Here is a 17,499-nt window from a genome sequence, read left to right as displayed (position 1 = left end):
TGAATGGTAGCCTAAGTTAGATTCAATTTTATGACCCAAAAGAGTAAAACAGAATTACAAAGACAACAAAATAAGTAATTATAAACTACAGTCTCTCCAGTTGAGTGTGCAAAGTTCATTGCATTAGTCAAGAAAATGACACATACAATATAGAATTTAAAACTAAAATACAAGTACCTTATATAGATATATGTAGCTACAGTTTCGGACAATCATTCCAAATTCGTGGGAACCACAGGCATTTACGGTCACAACCACTGATAGACAGACCAGCTTAAAAACAAATCTTCCCAAACCCTACAATTGGTTAAAAATGAATATTCCAAAACTCTATCATCACCAAAAACAAGTTGTAACTAAAATTTGAACAGCAATATAGTAAAAGCAGAACCAAAATAAGATGAATATAGAATCATCATTGTATCCTGATATCATGTATGTACATTAAGGTCCCTGAATTGTTAAAAGGTAACAAACAAAATTGCCATCATCATTCATACAAAAAAAGATGTTCGTACAAAACTTGCAGCAACAAAAAATCTGCTCTAGATGGTTGTCTTGGACAAAATGTTAAGTGACAATTACGATAAATTTATCTGAAATTTCTCACAGAATGCCTCTATATCTGAACCTCTCATACAATGCCAGAGTTGAACACATGTAGATCCAGTAAGGTATTGTAATGCCCCTTCTCAATTTCTTCATCTTTTACTTGATGAAGAACAAGGGTCTCAATAATGAGGTCTTCCCAATCAACATCGTCCACTACCATTCCTTTTCTCTTCCTCCTTCTTTCAGGACAAGAGCTATGTAAAGGGACAGAAACATCACCTAGATTAGCATCTACTGGATGCATAATTTGTTTTATCTGCAACTTAGCAGCATTGATTTTCTCCTTCCTCATTTTACATTTCAATTGACCATTGACAAACGATGGCGGCATTATATCCACACCAACATCCTTCTCCATTAGTTCTTTAAGCATAAGCTTCTTGCTAAATTCAGATTTTCCATCCCACCACTCCCTACACTCCAGAATATCAAACTGAAAAATAGTCCTTTTCCGAGCATTCTCGCTCCCTCGCAATGGCTCAGCACAACGATTTTGATCTAAAAACTTCTTATACATCACAGACAAGCATTCAGTGGAAATCTGCATTCTATCAGCATCCCTTTTACTCTCTAACGAAAAATACTGTAAATCCTTACGCGAAGTCACGCCATCAACGCCGTATTCAAATTCATTGTCATGTCTCAAGCATTCAGCAACCACATCCTCCAAGTCCACCGCAGCTCGATCAAGACCCTTCCTCTTCTCCTGAGTCTCCCCAGGATTCAACATAACCTTCCTCTCCATATACCGAATCACCAAAGGCGCATTCTTAACAATGTTTTTAACAGTAACATCCTTACCCCAAGGCAACACCTGCGCAGCCTTCACAAGCGTCTCAAGCAACTCCTTATATCTTAGCCTACAAGTTGAAACCGTAGCATGAACTTTCTTAGCCAATTCCTCCATCACCACCACGATCCCATTCAACTCCGCCACAAACACCAAGACCGCCACCACCAGCGGAAGGGGCCGGCGGCCGGTGCTCAAAAACCACTTCACCGCACATTGAATCAAAAACACCCCCTGTTTCCGCATCTTCTCAATCACACCGCTCTCAACAGAGGAAAAAACACTCGAATTTTTAATTGTTCTTTCCAACGAATGCACAATGTCAAACTCCGGAAAATCAGGTCTCAGATCCAAAATATCAACAACACGCTGAATCATCTTACCGATTTCATAGATGTCGCACCCCACCGTGGAGGCAATCTCCGCCATGGGCAAGGGTCGGTCCTCCCTCCGCATGACAACATACGCGCACGCGCCGATGAGCACGCCGAACCACTCACCCTAGCCAAACTCACCATCGGTTATGGTGTACACCATGCTCCTAACGTCGCTGTTCTTGGAAGATAACCCTAGACTGTAGGTTACTTCCTCGATGGTGCTTTTTGCGGTAAAGTGTTTCCTCTCTCTATAAGAGTATACGCTGCCGGAACCCGCGGTGCCCACATGGATGAAAGTACCCTGGGGACCATCGATGCCGCCGATTTGGGCTTCAAATTGGTCGAATTTCTGAATGCAACCGCAAGAAGAACATATCAACGCACCAGATTCATCATCGCGGAGGAATGAGGTTTTGTCACAGTAGCTGCAAGAAGAAGGAGACATGAAACCCCTCGTTCCAAAGAGTTTTACAAATTTAATTAAATATAGTATATATAAGCCCTTTTCAATCTAGCAAAGTTATTTATAAACAACGTATTGTCTTTAAAACTTAATTATATTTTATTTAATTAATGTAAAAAATAACATTATTCTAGCTATTAAAAATATATTTTACAAATATAATTCTATTCAAGATGATTTCTATATCATAATGACTAATATAATTTATCAATAAACTAATATTTTATACACAAATATTATATTATTATATGATAAATAATATTATAATAGTATAGTATTTATATAATTATTCTAATTTATAAATTATTAAAATTTTATATAATTATATGATATTTATAATTATATAATTATACATATTTATATAAAATATAATATAAATACGTGGGTTTAATTTAAATATATATCTGTGTGTGTTTCAGCTAAGAAGACTAGGAAGTAGATTAACGAGAAGAAGATGTCTCACATTGTTCACTCCCTCCCCTTAAAGCGCCTTTCACTACCCTTCCACTCTTTTGTTCCTCGCAAATTCATTGTTCCTTTGAACAGGAACTTTTCTTTCATTTTTCCAACTTCACTCTCTGTCAGATGCAACCACTCCAACATCGTGGAACCCTTCCCACCACTGCCTCGATATCCTTCGGGTTTACTCTTCAACTTAACTCCAAAATTTATCATTTTTCTTTGAAAACTCGGAGTGGAATAATGGGTGTTTGTGTTTTCAGTTGCAGAATTGCCGCAAAGGGTGTATGCAGATTACTCTGTTTATAGAGCGAAGGGTGTGCTCACCTTGACTCCTAAACCTCCGGAATTTGAATCAAAAACTATATGCTCTGATATCTGAGTTTCTGGTGTTTTGTGTCTTTTAACGTGAATGAGTGAAATGCTTAGTTATGGCAGAAGGCTTTGGTGTTTGTTTTTGCAGTCTGGGGCGTTTGGGGTGTCTAGGGAAGGTTATATGTTGCTCCAGTTTGCTCCTTCGGTTGGTACTGAAGAATCCATATATGATTGGAACCAAAAGCAGGTAACTTAAGATTCTTCTATTGAGTCTAATAGTTAGGTAACTGGCATGGTTTTCGTGTCTTTGTAAAAACAATATTATAATTAAGTTAGTGAAATTTTTGGTTAGTCCACTTTTTAGGTTCCTTAACTATGGTAAGATAAAGTTGAGATAAATAAAAAAGACTATATTTAAGATTAAACTGAGAGAGCTTGAAAACTCTCCTCGTATGATCTCATATTTATATTGATAGTATTACGATACAATGTGTATAGGGACGGTGAAAGATCAATCATACATACTTAGGTACGAAGATAGGTACGGTACTAGTATTTTCCCAATACAACTACTTCCTAATGCTTATTCCAACCGATAATATTATCTGATCTTTTTAGTGAGTAATTTAGAAGACTCATGTATGTGGTGGAGATGTTATATCTTTCTATTATTATATTAGTCTATTACATTTTTGTTAACTTTCCTTATGAAGGTAGGTTTGGTGTCTTGGTAAAATAAGTGAGTGTCCGAGAGGTGCTTGAACATTTCTGGCTACTTAATGTTTTGGTTTCTCTAAAATGTAAGGACTTGTTATGTATTCTTGTGAGTGTGCTACACCAACTCCACTAATGCATTGTCTGGATAAATACAACCTTTTAGACTGAAAAATTAGTATAAGGTCCTGGACCACCATGTGTGCATGATCTCCAAGAATATTCATGTGACATAAATTCAAGATTTTCAATTTACAGAAGAGTGTTAACAACACTCAATTACATGTGACCAGGGTGATCCTAGACAAGTAATAATTTTGCATTAGATTTTGTTTAAAATATAACTTCAATTTTAAATTAAGACATTGGGGAGTATTCCTCTTAGGAACTTTGAATTTCTTGGAAAATATGATCTCATTTGTTATACTTTAGGGGGTTTTGCCTAGGTGGTTCAAGATTCATATGTTTTTGCTCTTCAAATGTATAAATGTGTTGTTGACATCAGTTTGAGTGGTTGCTTAGGGGCTACATTGGTATGCCATCTTTTTGTGTTTCACTTTGGGGAAACTTTAGTTTTGGTTAGTTTAAAATTATGCTAAATAAATGGATAATGCTGACAAATAATTTGTTGTATGTAAGAAATTAGAAGTGGTGTTAAACAAAAAAATAATGTATTGGGAGAAAGGGGTGCAGTGGTTGGACTTAAGTCTGAAACTTGAAGTTGAAGAAGTTCAGGACAAGGCCATATGTAAAACTGAAATAAAGATAATGATTTCGTTGTTCCTATAAGACGGTTTAGTTGTTAGAACTACCCATAATGCCATATGCAAGGAGTGTGCTCTGATTTAATGTCAAATGTTGCAATGCACTATACCTCCATTTTTCTCTGGCCTTCTCTAAATAAGATCACTTGTAGGCTCCCATGAGGCCAATGGGCCCTTGATGAGGCCTAAAGAATGAGTGGGCTCCATGAACCACTAGGCCATGAAGGTAGTAAGAGAAGACAAGGAAAAGTGTATGTGAGAAAGAAGAATCGAATGGTTGAGGTGGCATGACTTAGGGGCAGAGCAGTTAGTTTGGGTGAATGGAAATCCTATTTGTATTCGGTTTTGCTGTTAGTTAAGGGAGAGAGGGATTTTGGTAAAAATGGGAGGAACTGCTTGTGTTGCTCTAGAGGAGCATAGCTCTGGCCCAGTGGGATTTGTTATCCTTCAATATTATGCTTTCATTAACAAAATAATACAAAGATTTGTGTTTACTTCATTTCTTTCTTTTTTTTCTTACTTTTGAGGTGTGGAGTTTGTAATATTTGGTAGGTCGGACTCAGGGCTCCTATGCAATTTTGAAAAGAAAGAGATAGCTAAAGTGCAATTAGAGGAAAATTTTGGATTTCTATACAATTTTGAATAAAATAAAAAAGGTTCAAATATATTAGATATAAGGTAAAATATTTTATCAACAAAATATTTAGAGTCTAAGCCCAATCAAGCCTATATAAAGAAACCCAAGAGAGGCAGAAATCATAACTCATTCATTTAGACTCCTTGTTACGTGCCTGACCACGTAACTTGCCTTCACACAGTGAACGGAACAATACTCAAGTGAATAAAAACTCTTTATTATTGAAACTCTGGAAATAACGAACACAACCAATGACTGGGAGCAGGTTCTCCTTCAGTCACACGAGAGCATAACCTCTCTTACAATATTCCAATAATCAAAAACATATCCTGACCCTAGGTGCCTCGCCTAATTAATACTAATTACTCCTTCCAGAAATGGTAAGGAATAATCATAATTGCCAATTTATTATAATTAAACTTAATTGCCTATTTAATATAATTATCTGGAAAGAATAAATCTGTTCTTATTAACTCTATTTATTACTGCCTTAATTACAGTAATAATCTGCCTATCCTTCCGCTTGCCAGCTATTTATTATGGACGCTCGTTCCTGTTAGGACGTTCGTCCTCGCCCATCGTAGGGACGCTCGTCCTCTCGTCCATGTTAGGACGTTCGTCCATATTCTGCTCGTCCTCGCTCGTCCTCGCCCCTTGCTCCGAACGTTCGTCCATGTTAGGACGTTCGACCTCGCCCATCATCTCCCTCCTGTATTTCTTTCTCTCATACACTCGCCAGGCCCTAACATTACCCACCCCCTGAAGATCAACCTTGTCCCCAAGGTTGAAGTCAGGATATTGGTCTTGGATGGTAAGGGCATCTTCCCATGTAGCCTCGTCAGGTCCTCCCTCTTGCCATTCGACCAAGACTTCCTGCCGTGCGTCCTCCCCCTGGTGCACTTGCCTGTTGTCCAACACTCTGACCGGTCGTGGAGACGGTTCTTCCACCTCCAAATCTTTGGGTAACTCTGGCTCGACCTGGTGGTCCCCTACTGCCTTCTTTAATTGTGACACATGGAACACGGGATGTATTCGGGCGGTCTCTGGTAATTGCAGCTTAAATGCGACTGCTCCTACCTGCTGAATGACCAAGAAGGGACCAAAATAGCGAGCGGCCAATTTAGACTGCACCATGGACGACATCGTCGTCTGACGGTGAGGTCTAATCTTCAGATAGACCCAATCTCCCACTCCTACTTGGGACGGTCTTCTTGCCTTATCTGCCTGCCTTACCATTAATTCCTGTGCCCTGGCTAGATGGAACTTTAGCTGGCGGAGGGCTTCGTCTCTCGTCTGTAATTCCTGACTGACGGACTCCACTAAGGTTTCTCCTGGGACGAACCTATGCAGGGAAGGTGGTGGTCGTCCGTAGACAGTTTCAAATGGCGTGCATTTGGCTGATTCCTGATAGCTGGTGTTGTACCAATATTCCGCCCATGGAATCACAGTGCTCCAGCCCTTGGGCTGCTCAGAACAAAAACATCTCAGATACCCTTCCAGGACCCTGTTGAGAACCTCCGTCTGCCCATCCGTCTCCGGGTGATAGGCTGTGCTCATCTTCAGTCGCGTGCCTTGTAACTTGAACAACTCCTTCCAAAAATTACTTAAGAACAGTGGATCCCGGTCACTTACGATCGAGAGTGGTACCCCATGTAAGCGGACAACCTCTTTCACAAAGATTTCGGCTATTGTGCGAGCGGAATATGGGTGTTTCAGGGGTATGAAGTGTCCGTATTTGCTGAGTCGATCCACCACCACTAATACAGCATCATATCCTCTAGACTTGGGTAGTTTGACAATAAAATCCATACTTATCTCCTCCCAGATGGCGTTGGGAATGGGTAACGGCTGCAGCAGTCCTTGCGGAGATGAGGTTAGATATTTATGCTGTTGACAGACTAGACAGTGGGCCACGAATTCGGTCACTTCTTTCTTCATTCCCACCCAATAAAGCGATTGTGCCACCTTGCGGTACGTCCGGTAAACCCCTGAATGGCCTCCTGTATGTGTGGAATGAAATTCGGCTATCAGCTTGGGCACCCAGGCCGAACGCGCTGACAGCACGAGCCTCCCTTTATAGTGCAAACGCTCGTTCTCCAGCGTGAACGAGGGGTGGGAGTTGGGGTCTTTCTTTAAGTCCTCAATCACCTTCCGTAACTCCTCATCCGCCTCGACTTCCTCCAAAATCTCTCTGAAATCTTGCCAATATGGCCGAACCACCACCGTCAACTCCTTCTCGTCCCGCAGCTCATCCTCATCCTTGCGTGATAGGGCGTCAGCCACCTTGTTGGTCACCCCGGATTTGTACACGATCTCAAAGTCGTATCCCAGGAGCTTTGCCAGCCAATTCTGCTGATTTTGAGTGGTGATGCGTTGTTCCAAGAGATACTTCAAACTTCTCTGATCCGTGTGAACCACAAACCGTTGCCCCAATAGGTACGGCCTCCAATGTTGTATGGCCAAAACCAGCGCCATGAGTTCCTTCTCATAGATTGACTTCCCTAACGTTCCCTCCGACAGCGCTTTGCTAAAGAAAGCTATGGGCTGCTTCCCTTGCATGAGTACCGCTCCTATCCCCCTTCCGGATGCGTCACACTCAATGTGGAACGGCTGGTTAAAATCCGGAAGAATCAATACCGGTGCTGTCGTTATGGCCTTCTTCAACTTAAGCATGGCGTCCTCTGCTTGCTCCGTCCACGCGAACTGTCCTTTCTTGAGGAGGTCGGTCAAAGGCCGGGCAATCTTCCCATAGTCCTTTACGAACCTCCTGTAGTAGCCTGTCAGCCCTAGGAAACCCCTCAAAGCCTTTACTGTCTTCGGTTTCTCCCACTCCAGCACTGCCCGCACCTTGTCCTCGTCCATCTCCACCCCCTTCTCTGATATCCGATGGCCCAGATACCCTATTTGAGTTCTGCCGAATTCGCACTTCTTCCGGTTGGCCACCCATCTATGTGCCACCAGTTCCCTTAGCACCGTCGCCACCTGTTCCAAGTGCTCGTCCCAGGTGCGGCTATACACCAGTATATCATCAAAGAATACCAGTACGAACTTCCGCAGGTAAGGCTGTAACAGTTGGTTCATGGCACTCTGAAAAGTGGCTGGCGCGTTGGTTAGGCCGAACGGCATTACCATGAATTCGTAGTGGCCCTGGTGCGTCCGGAAAGCCGTCTTCTCTATGTCACCGGCTCCCATTCGTATTTGATGATAGCCTGACTTTAAATCCACCTTCGAAAAGTACTTGGCTCCCCGCAGTTCGTCCAACAACTCCTCTATCAAGGGAATAGGGAATTTGTCAGGCACGGTGGCTCGGTTTAGGGCCCTGTAGTCCACACAAAACCGCCAGCTGCCATCCTTCTTTTTCACCAAAATTACAGGGCTTGAATATGGGCTGGTGCTTGATCTTATGACGCCTGCCGCCAGCATTTCCGCCACCTGTTTCTCAATCTCCTCCTTCATTACATGGGGATATCTGTACGGCCTTACATTTACGGGGTCTGTACCTTCCTTCAAGGGAATTCGATGAACCATTCCTCTATCAGGAGGTAGTCCCTCCGGCTCATGAAACACTTCAGCGTATCGCTCCAGGATTCGCTGCATGTCGAGCGTCTGCGTCCGAGTCAGTTCTGGACCGAACGTCTCTTTTTCCGGAACGTACGGTTTGGGTTCCTTCTCCTTCTCTGTCTTCCCTAGCTCCCACACTAATAACCAGACCTCGACTTCCGTCATTTTAAGCAAAGCTGACGGTTCCACCAACCTCCTAGTTAGCGTTGGATCTCCCTTGATAATCACCCTGTTCCCTGCCTGTACGTACGCCATGGTTAGCTGCCCCCAGTTTATGACTACCTCGCCCAGCTTAGCCAACCATTCGACCCCCAGTATCACATCCACTCCGCCCAATTCGAACAAGTGAAAACGTTCGTTGATCACAATATCCCCTACCTGGATCGTTACTGACTCACAACATCCTCGCGTCTCCTTCCTCCGTCCATCCCCCAAGCTCACCCGGTAGGGTGGTGTATCCACTACGGGTAAGGATAGTTCTTCTACCAACTCCCTGCTTATGAAGTTGTGGCTGGCGCCACTGTCAATTAGGATCAGCACCTGCTGCGTCCCTATCTGGCCGTGCAGCTTCATCGTTTGGGGCTGGGTGAGCCCTCCGGCTGAGAAAGCAGACAGCTCCAGTTGTTCGCATTCTACCTCCACCTCTTCTTCCCCTCCTGGCTCCTCTTCTTCGGCCAATATCAGCGTCCGAATTCCTCTTTCTGGACAGCGGTGGCCTGGACCGTACGGTCCTCCGCATCGGAAACACTTCCCCTCCTCCCTGCGCTTGACGTACTCTGCGTACGGTAAATCCCGTACGTTCCTGCCTTGCGCGTTAGAGAACGTACGCTCATCCCCCCTCCTGGGGCCTCCTTCGGCGTTCGTTCGGTTCTGGGTGTTGCGGCTAGGGTCCACCCTTGCCACTGAACCGCTCGTCTTTCCCCACGACTGCCCTTTGTTGCTGATTCCTCCACTCACCCGCGTCCCTGCTTGGAACGCCTCTACGTCCCTGGCTAGTCTCATGACATCCATAAAGTCCTTTGGGTCTAGCAACCTGAGTTGGTTACGAATCCCCTCTTGTAGGCCGGCCATGAAATACCCCCTTAACTGTGCCTCGGGTATTTGTTCTGCTTGACTCACCAACACCTCGAATTCCTGGATGTAGTCTCCCACGGAACCCGACTGTCTACATGCTGCCAGTCTCTCAAAGACCGTTCCTTGATTTCGGCCTCCAAACCGAACCACTAATGCCTCCTTTAACCCGGCCCATGACCGGTTTCTGGCTTTCTCCCTCCAAAACCTGAACCAGTGTCCTGCTATTCCCTCCATGCTGATGTACGCCAGCCGCAACTTCTCGTCCTCGGGAACCCCTTGGAGTTCGAAGAATTTGTCCGCCCTATAAATCCAGTTCATAGGTTCGCTGCCTTCGAACACGGGCAATTCAACCTTCTTTCTCCAATAAGGTTGCTCTTCTCGGTGTCCCCCTCCTAAGCCTCCTCCAGCTCTCTCATCCTCGTCATTCCTTCTTCCATTTACTGACCCCTGGCTACTATCCAGGCGTCCCTCCTCCCGTCGACCTCGCTCGCCTAGTATCCTTACTAGTTCCTGGACTGCCGATTCCAGCCCGCCCATGGAGATTTCTAAGGTCTCTATCCTCCCGTCCATAGCAGTCATTTTTCCCTCCATTACGCTCTCCTCCCTTCAATAAGATCCGGCAGGTCGGACCAATTTGTTACGTGCCTGACCACGTAACTTGCCTTCACACAGTGAACGGAACAATACTCAAGTGAATAAAAACTCTTTATTATTGAAACTCTGGAAATAACGAACACAACCAATGACTGGGAGCAGGTTCTCCTTCAGTCACACGAGAGCATAACCTCTCTTACAATATTCCAATAATCAAAAACATATCCTGACCCTAGGTGCCTCGCCTAATTAATACTAATTACTCCTTCCAGAAATGGTAAGGAATAATCATAATTGCCAATTTATTATAATTAAACTTAATTGCCTATTTAATATAATTATCTGGAAAGAATAAATCTGTCCTTATTAACTCTATTTATTACTGCCTTAATTACAGTAATAATCTGCCTATCCTTCCGCTTGCCAGCTATTTATTATGGACGCTCGTTCCTGTTAGGACGTTCGTCCTCGCCCATCGTAGGGACGCTCGTCCTCTCGTCCATGTTAGGACGTTCGTCCATATTCTGCTCGTCCTCGCTCGTCCTCGCCCCTTGCTCCGAACGTTCGTCCATGTTAGGACGTTCGACCTCGCCCATCATCTCCCTCCTGTATTTCTTTCTCTCATACACTCGCCAGGCCCTAACACTCCTCCACTAGAAACAATCATCCACCACTCCTCTCACTTTTATTTTATTAGGTATTCTACTTTATTCATGGAGGGCTAAACTTCTAGGGCTATTCCACTGTAATTTCATTATGGATTCTGAGGTTAAGTTGAATTAATGTATTTGTTTCTTTTGATTATTGATTTGGGTTATTCTTCTTCTATGTCTTTCATCTCTCAATCATATTAAAAGCAATGATTTTTGCATCACAAAGTGTTTGACTCTACATGCATATTAATCATATGAGTTCAAGGGTTTCTAGGTTTAATTCAGAATTTACTTTGATTGAATTTAGGAACTTTCATATGATTAAACGTGTTCTTGCTACTAATTGAGAATGTACTTTGATTGGTGATAAAAATTTCAACTATAATTAATTGAGAATTTACTTTGATTAATTAGCTTCTAATTTGATTAAGGGATTTAAGAATAGACATCGTTAAACACAATAGGAGTTAATTGAGAATGTACTTTGGTTGAATTCATTGTGAATAATCTAGAAAGGGTCTTGCCTTTGATTGAGAATCTACTTTGGTTGATTGTATGATCGCCCTCAAATTAATTAAGAATGACCTTCAATTAATTTGAAACTCGAACAATAATTAATTGAACAATAATCTTTGGATAACCGATAATGAATCTATCTTAGAAAAGTAGTGGAATTAGCCTATTTCATTATAATTGTTTCTAAGTTTCCTATTTGTTCTTCAAACATTCTTCAAATATTAATTTCAATAGCATAGCTTTTCACTTTTATTCTTGAGCATTGCATAACATTCATAAGAGTCAAATATTGAAAAACAATTTTGTGTTCATTGGCAGACGACTCAGGGTTACTTTAACCCTATCTACTTTCTTGACTACTAACTTAACAATACTGAAGTTGCCTTGAAAAGTATTATCAATTTGATAGCTTTAACGACAGTGTATCAGTTGGCCAAGATCTTTGATCTGAAAATGGTGGCAAAGATGTTTCATTTAGGAGATGTCATGGTTGTCACTGTTTATGATAACGATGTCATCAACATATATTATTAATTAGACACATTCAAAATTCGAGTGACAATAAATGATTGAATGATCTGCCTCACACCAAGTTATACAAAATTGCTTTCTAAATTTTCCAAACCAAACCCAAGGTACTTTATTTATAGGAAAGGAAGCCAATTAATGCGAAAGATGAATATATGTTGGAGATGGCAAATTGATGGAGGTGGAAGCTATAGGGAATTTTTTATTATTATTATTATGCACCAGTTTTTATTTGGATTTCAAAGACATCTTTGTTGTGGCATGGATGAAATTTGGTTTCAGTTTCGTATTAATTTAAATGTTGTATTCATTTGGAAATAATGGTTTCAGTTTGTCTTTTAATTTAAATGTTGTTGGAACTGATTCACTTTTGGCTCATGATAATCTATATATGCTTGATACTATAACTTCCTGTAGTAAATCCTTAAATACAGAATAACGTGGTACAAAACGTAAAATTGATAATACTAGCTTAAGAGCATTTTGGTACAAGCGTTTAGGTCACATATCTAAAAACATATTTGAACGCTTGTGTTCGATGGAATCTTAGATTCCATCGACTTCACAAATTTTGATATTTGTATTAAATGTGTTAAAGGTAAACAAACAAAAACAAAGAAATTAAGTGTGTATAGAACTACAAACGTCTTAGAATTGATACAGACATACATTTGTGGTCAATTCCCTACACCATTACGGAATGATCATTATTTTATATCATTCATAGATTATTACTTTAGATATGCATATGTATATCTAATACATGAAAGTCGCAATCTTTGATGTATTCAAATCATTTAAGGTTGAAGTTAAGAATCAACTCAACAAAATAATTAAGTGTATTAAGCCGGATCGTGGTGGTGAATATTATAGCAGATATGATGGTTTAGGTCAACATCATTCAGAACTAGGGGTGGTAAAAAAGGTTCAAGCCCGACAGTTGATAACAGTTGATTTTATCATTATTTACAATGCAATTTTGATACTAAATCAACTCTCTTTTACTTTGAAACTTGCTTAAACTCTTGTTTTTAGTTTACTTTTGTGAATAAGAGAGTTGAGGTTATACTTAATGATTTTAATCACTAATTCCCTTAATTTTGTAGCTTATTAGAATGATTTGGAAGAGGAGTAAAAATGTCAAGGAGTTGAAACTCATAAAGGATAGCAAAAGCACCAGAAGAGAAGGCTATAAAAAGTTGAAGGACGTCTGGTTGCTCTTTTCTAGGGCCCTAAGCGCTGGTGTCACGCAACCACACCTGGTTTCCCTTTTCTAGGGCCCTTAGTACTGAAGTCACACAACCACGCCTGGTTGCCCTCATATGGGGTGCTGAGCGCCGGCTACTTGCATCGCAGGACGCATGGTTGCCCTCAACCAGGGCGCTAAGGGATACTCCTCTCGCAAGGATGCCTGCTTGACCCTAGTGAGGGCGTTGAGCACTGACGACTTGGGCTTTTGGATGTGTTTCTGATTTATTTAAGGACCTCTACGCATTACGGTTCGTATCGTTTGACGGCTGAAGCTTGGAGACACTTCTCTTCAACCCTTTGGAGGCAGACTTGGATGCGGGAGCTTTCCTTTTCTCTTTATAGGGTTTCCATCTCAGTTTTATTCCATTGTACACCAAGGTTCTCCATGACAATGGAGAACTAAACTCATTTGTTGTTGGGGACGATGTAACCTCTAAACTTTCATGTATTTGAATATGAACTGAATTATTTTATGTTTCTTTCATTAAATGTTAGTGATTTTCTCCTTTGCTCAATGCTTGTTATGTTTTGATCATTTATTATTACTTGATACGATTCGGTACACTTGCCGAGGTCTTAACAAGTTTTTGGAGCCGTTGCCCGGGACTCGTGGTTAACACTATACTTTTGTGTGATTCTTAACCAGTTAGACTTTATTTGACTGTTTTTAGTTTTTGTTTATTTTTAATCTTTTGAGCTAATTGGGTACTCTAGTGTTTTGTTCTCTATGTATGCAGGACACAATTCGTAGTAGAAGCACAAATTTATCTGAACCTCTTCTTACAGGTCTAGAAAAAAGTAGAAGAAGAAGGAAGAACAAGACTTCTAGATTTAGTTGGGCTTAAGTGAGCTGAGCCCAAAAAGCCCAAAATGTGAAACCTGCAACGCTAGTGCTGAGCGCCACCCAGGAGGGCGCTAAGCGCTACTTGGCCCTGCACACTTCCCCTCTAATCTGCTGGCTTTGGGTGCCCCTAGGCAGGGGGCCCTCAGCGTCATCTCAAAATTTTCAGACTTTTGCAATTTTTTTCCAACTCAACCTGTGATTTTGAAAATTTTACATTTTTAATCATTCAATTCAACCCAATTGGACATGTTTTCACTAAAGAAACATGTTCAACTTCAAAGGAAAGAAATTTGAATGTTAAAATGACAATTTCAATTCACACTTTCAAAACTTTCTAATTCTCCAACTCAAGCTTCAACATTTCACATTTAAAACAATTAAAGTTCCATAAGCACATCACAAACATTCATCCACTAACACATATCAATGCATACTAGATCATACAAGATAAATAGCCATAATAAACAAAATAATCTGAAACAAATAACCAACCCTAAAAAAAAACCTAAATTCAACTCAAATTAAATTACATCAAAACAACCAAATAAATAAATAAATAAAAATAGAAGTTTTTGAAACACTGGACTGTCTCCCAGCAAGCGCTTGTTTAATATCATCAGCTTGACACCATTATGCTCAATTTGGATTTTCAATATTGGTGTTCCTCTTGCTTTCATCACACCAACATAACTTCAGCAGCTTCCTAGTCACCAACTTGACTCTTCTAGAATAAGGAGCTTCAATCTCAATAACTCCATTTGCTTTAATCTCCTTAACAACCCATTTGCTTTAATCTCTTTAATATCTCTTTCCTCTTCCTGTACCTGTGGAAAGAAACAATTTTGACTCCTCTTGACTGATTTAGCAGCTTGATCAGATAAACTAGTCACGGGTAGATCTTCATTGTTGTTTTAGGACTAGTCTTCTTTACTTGAATCAACCGTCGAAGACATTAAAAGTCACCTCCTCATCTTAGTCTTTCAGTGTCAAAATTCCATCATCTAAATTAATGACAACCTTAGCTGTCTTCATGAATGGTCTTCCAAGAATGAGAGAAATCTCCACATCTTCCCCCATCTCCATCACTACAAAATCCACCAGGAATTAAAGTTTGTCAATTTGAACCACAACATCCTCCACTACTCCATAGGGATTCTTGGTGGATCTATCCACCATTTGCAAGATTAAACTTGTAGGTTTAACCTCAAAACCACCAATCTTCTTAATCATAGATAGGGGCATCAAATTAATGTTAGCCCCTAGGTCAACTAGGGTCTTCCCTATCTCATAATTCCCAATGGTGCAAGGAATAGTAAAACTTTCCAGATCTTTGAATTTGGAAAGAAAAATCATCTGCATAATGACACTGCAATTTTCCTGTACTTCAATTGTCTCATGATCTAAATACTTCTTCTTTTTGAGGAATTGCTTTAAGTATCTTGCATAATCAAGGATTTGTTGCAATGCTTCAGTCAAAGAAACAGTAATCTCCAATTTCTTGAAGATATCCTTAAAACACCCAAATTGTTTCTCTTTTTCCTTCCTAGAATACTTCTTTGGATAAGGAAGAGATTTCTCAATTGGTTTTCTTTTTTTTTCTCTCGTCCTCTTCTTCTTTTTTCTCCCCTTCATCATTTTCATTTTCTTTCTTTCTCTCAGCTTTTTCTTTTCTCTATTCATTCTCACTCAGCTCATTTTTCTCTCCACTCATGTTTTCATTCTCAACAACTTTCTTCTCTTTTATCTCAATTTCTCTCTATGCTAACATCTCACCACTTATAAGCATAATAACATTTCATTCCTTCTTAGGGTTAACTTCAATATTAGCCCCAAAATTCTTTTCAGACTTTTCTTCCAACTTCTTAGCTAGTTGACCAATTTGTATCTCAAAATTTCTAATAGTAGCGTTAATGCTTTTATGATTGGAGATGGACACTTGCATAAATTGTTGAAGTGTGTCCTCTAGCTTTGTCGTTCTGTTTGATAAGAAGGGTTGTTGTTGCCATAGCTGTTGTGATCTATTGAATTACCTAGCTTGCCCTTGACCCATGCTTGGGTGAGGTTTCCAACCTTGGTTGTAATTACTTTGGCAGCCCTGATTACCCATAAAATTTACTTCTTCTTGGGTATTGGCTTGCATAGCACATTCTCCATTGACATGGTCTCCACCACATAACTCACAACCTTGATGTTGAGCTTGTGAGACATTTTGCAACTCTTTTGAAAATTGAGAGATTTTTTTCATCAGAGTTTCAAGTTGTTGAGTCATTATTTTTTTATTTGAGCCAACAGAACATCTTGAGATTGTAATTGAAGAACTCCTTTCTGTTGAAACGAAGCTCTTTGATTTTGTGTTTCATTGCCATTAGCGGCCAGATTCTCTATCAACTCATAGGCTTCATCTGGAGTCTTGCACTTGATGTTACCTCCAGCTAAGGCATCCAACATCAATTTAGTCTGTGATTTCAATCTTCCAAGAAAAAGAATAACCATCGTCAATTCATCAAATCCATGAGTGGGCGTCTTCCGCAATAGATTCTTGAATCTATCCCACGCTTTACCTAGAGTTTCGTCCATACCCTATTGAAAAGAAGAAATTTCTGGCTTACCTTTATTAATTTTTGACTAAGGAAAATATTTGTTTAGAAACTTTGCAACCACATCTTCCCATTCAGTGAAGCTATTCTCAGGAAAGGAATTCAGCCACATCTTAGCATTGTCTCCCAAAGAGAAAGGAAACAAACTAAGTCTAATAGCCTTATCAGGTACATATTGGATCTTCACTATATTGCATATTTTTGTGAACATGGTCAGATATTCATATGGATTTTTATGAGCTAATCCATTGAATTGGTTACTTTGAACCAAGTGAATAAGAGCAGGATTCATCTCCATGCTTGTGGCATTAACCCTCGACCTTGCAATGCTATTAAAATAAAAAGGGCCAACAACTGTTGCATAATTTGCCATGGTAGTATAACATTCTGATTGTCTGTCATATTTTTAGTTTCCTAGTCAGATTGAGTAAAAGGTTGCTCAAGAGTCTCAGGAGAGGAAACAATTCTCTGGAAGTCTTGTTCTTCCTTCTTCTTCTACTTTTTTCCAGACCTGTAAGAAGAGGTTCAAATAATTTAAATCTTGCCCCAAATTCTAATTCTCTACGAAGAAACCCATGATCATTTAAACTCTAAAGAAATAATTTTCCATCATCAATGTAATCCCTAATTAGTTCTAGTAATCCCTAATTAGTTCTAGGTTTCTTTTAATGCTTGAAGACACAAACTTTCTTCTCATGCAAGCTTTTAATTCATACCAATCACGTATGGAAGACTTTCTACCTTTCCTAA

The 17,499-nt window shown here is 40.4% G+C and overlaps 1 long non-coding RNA gene and 1 pseudogene across 2 annotated transcripts; one reads left to right on the top strand and one right to left on the bottom strand.

The window, feature by feature from the left end:
• Positions 1 to 396: 396 nt before the first annotated feature.
• LOC148192771 (plant-specific TFIIB-related protein PTF2 pseudogene) lies at positions 397 to 2,251 on the bottom strand (annotated as a pseudogene).
• A 409-nt stretch (positions 2,252 to 2,660) lies between these two features.
• On the top strand, positions 2,661 to 13,823 carry LOC148192770 (uncharacterized). 2 transcript variants are annotated; one of them, XR_015782311.1, is made up of 3 exons: positions 2,661 to 2,883; positions 2,965 to 3,263; positions 13,164 to 13,823. It is a non-coding gene; the product is annotated as an uncharacterized LOC148192770 (long non-coding RNA). The 2 variants fall into 2 exon arrangements; XR_015782310.1 differs by lacking the exon at positions 13,164 to 13,823 and having other exon boundaries at positions 2,965 to 3,372.
• The last annotated feature ends 3,676 nt before the right edge of the window (positions 13,824 to 17,499 follow it).

Source organism: Vigna umbellata, chromosome 9 (assembly GCF_029865625.1).
Source record: "Vigna umbellata cultivar VRB3 chromosome 9, Vumbellata_1.0, whole genome shotgun sequence".
Taxonomy (NCBI): domain Eukaryota; kingdom Viridiplantae; phylum Streptophyta; class Magnoliopsida; order Fabales; family Fabaceae; genus Vigna; species Vigna umbellata.
The sequence above is the reverse complement of the archived record's forward strand: the minus strand, read 5'-3'. Positions and strand labels throughout refer to the sequence as shown.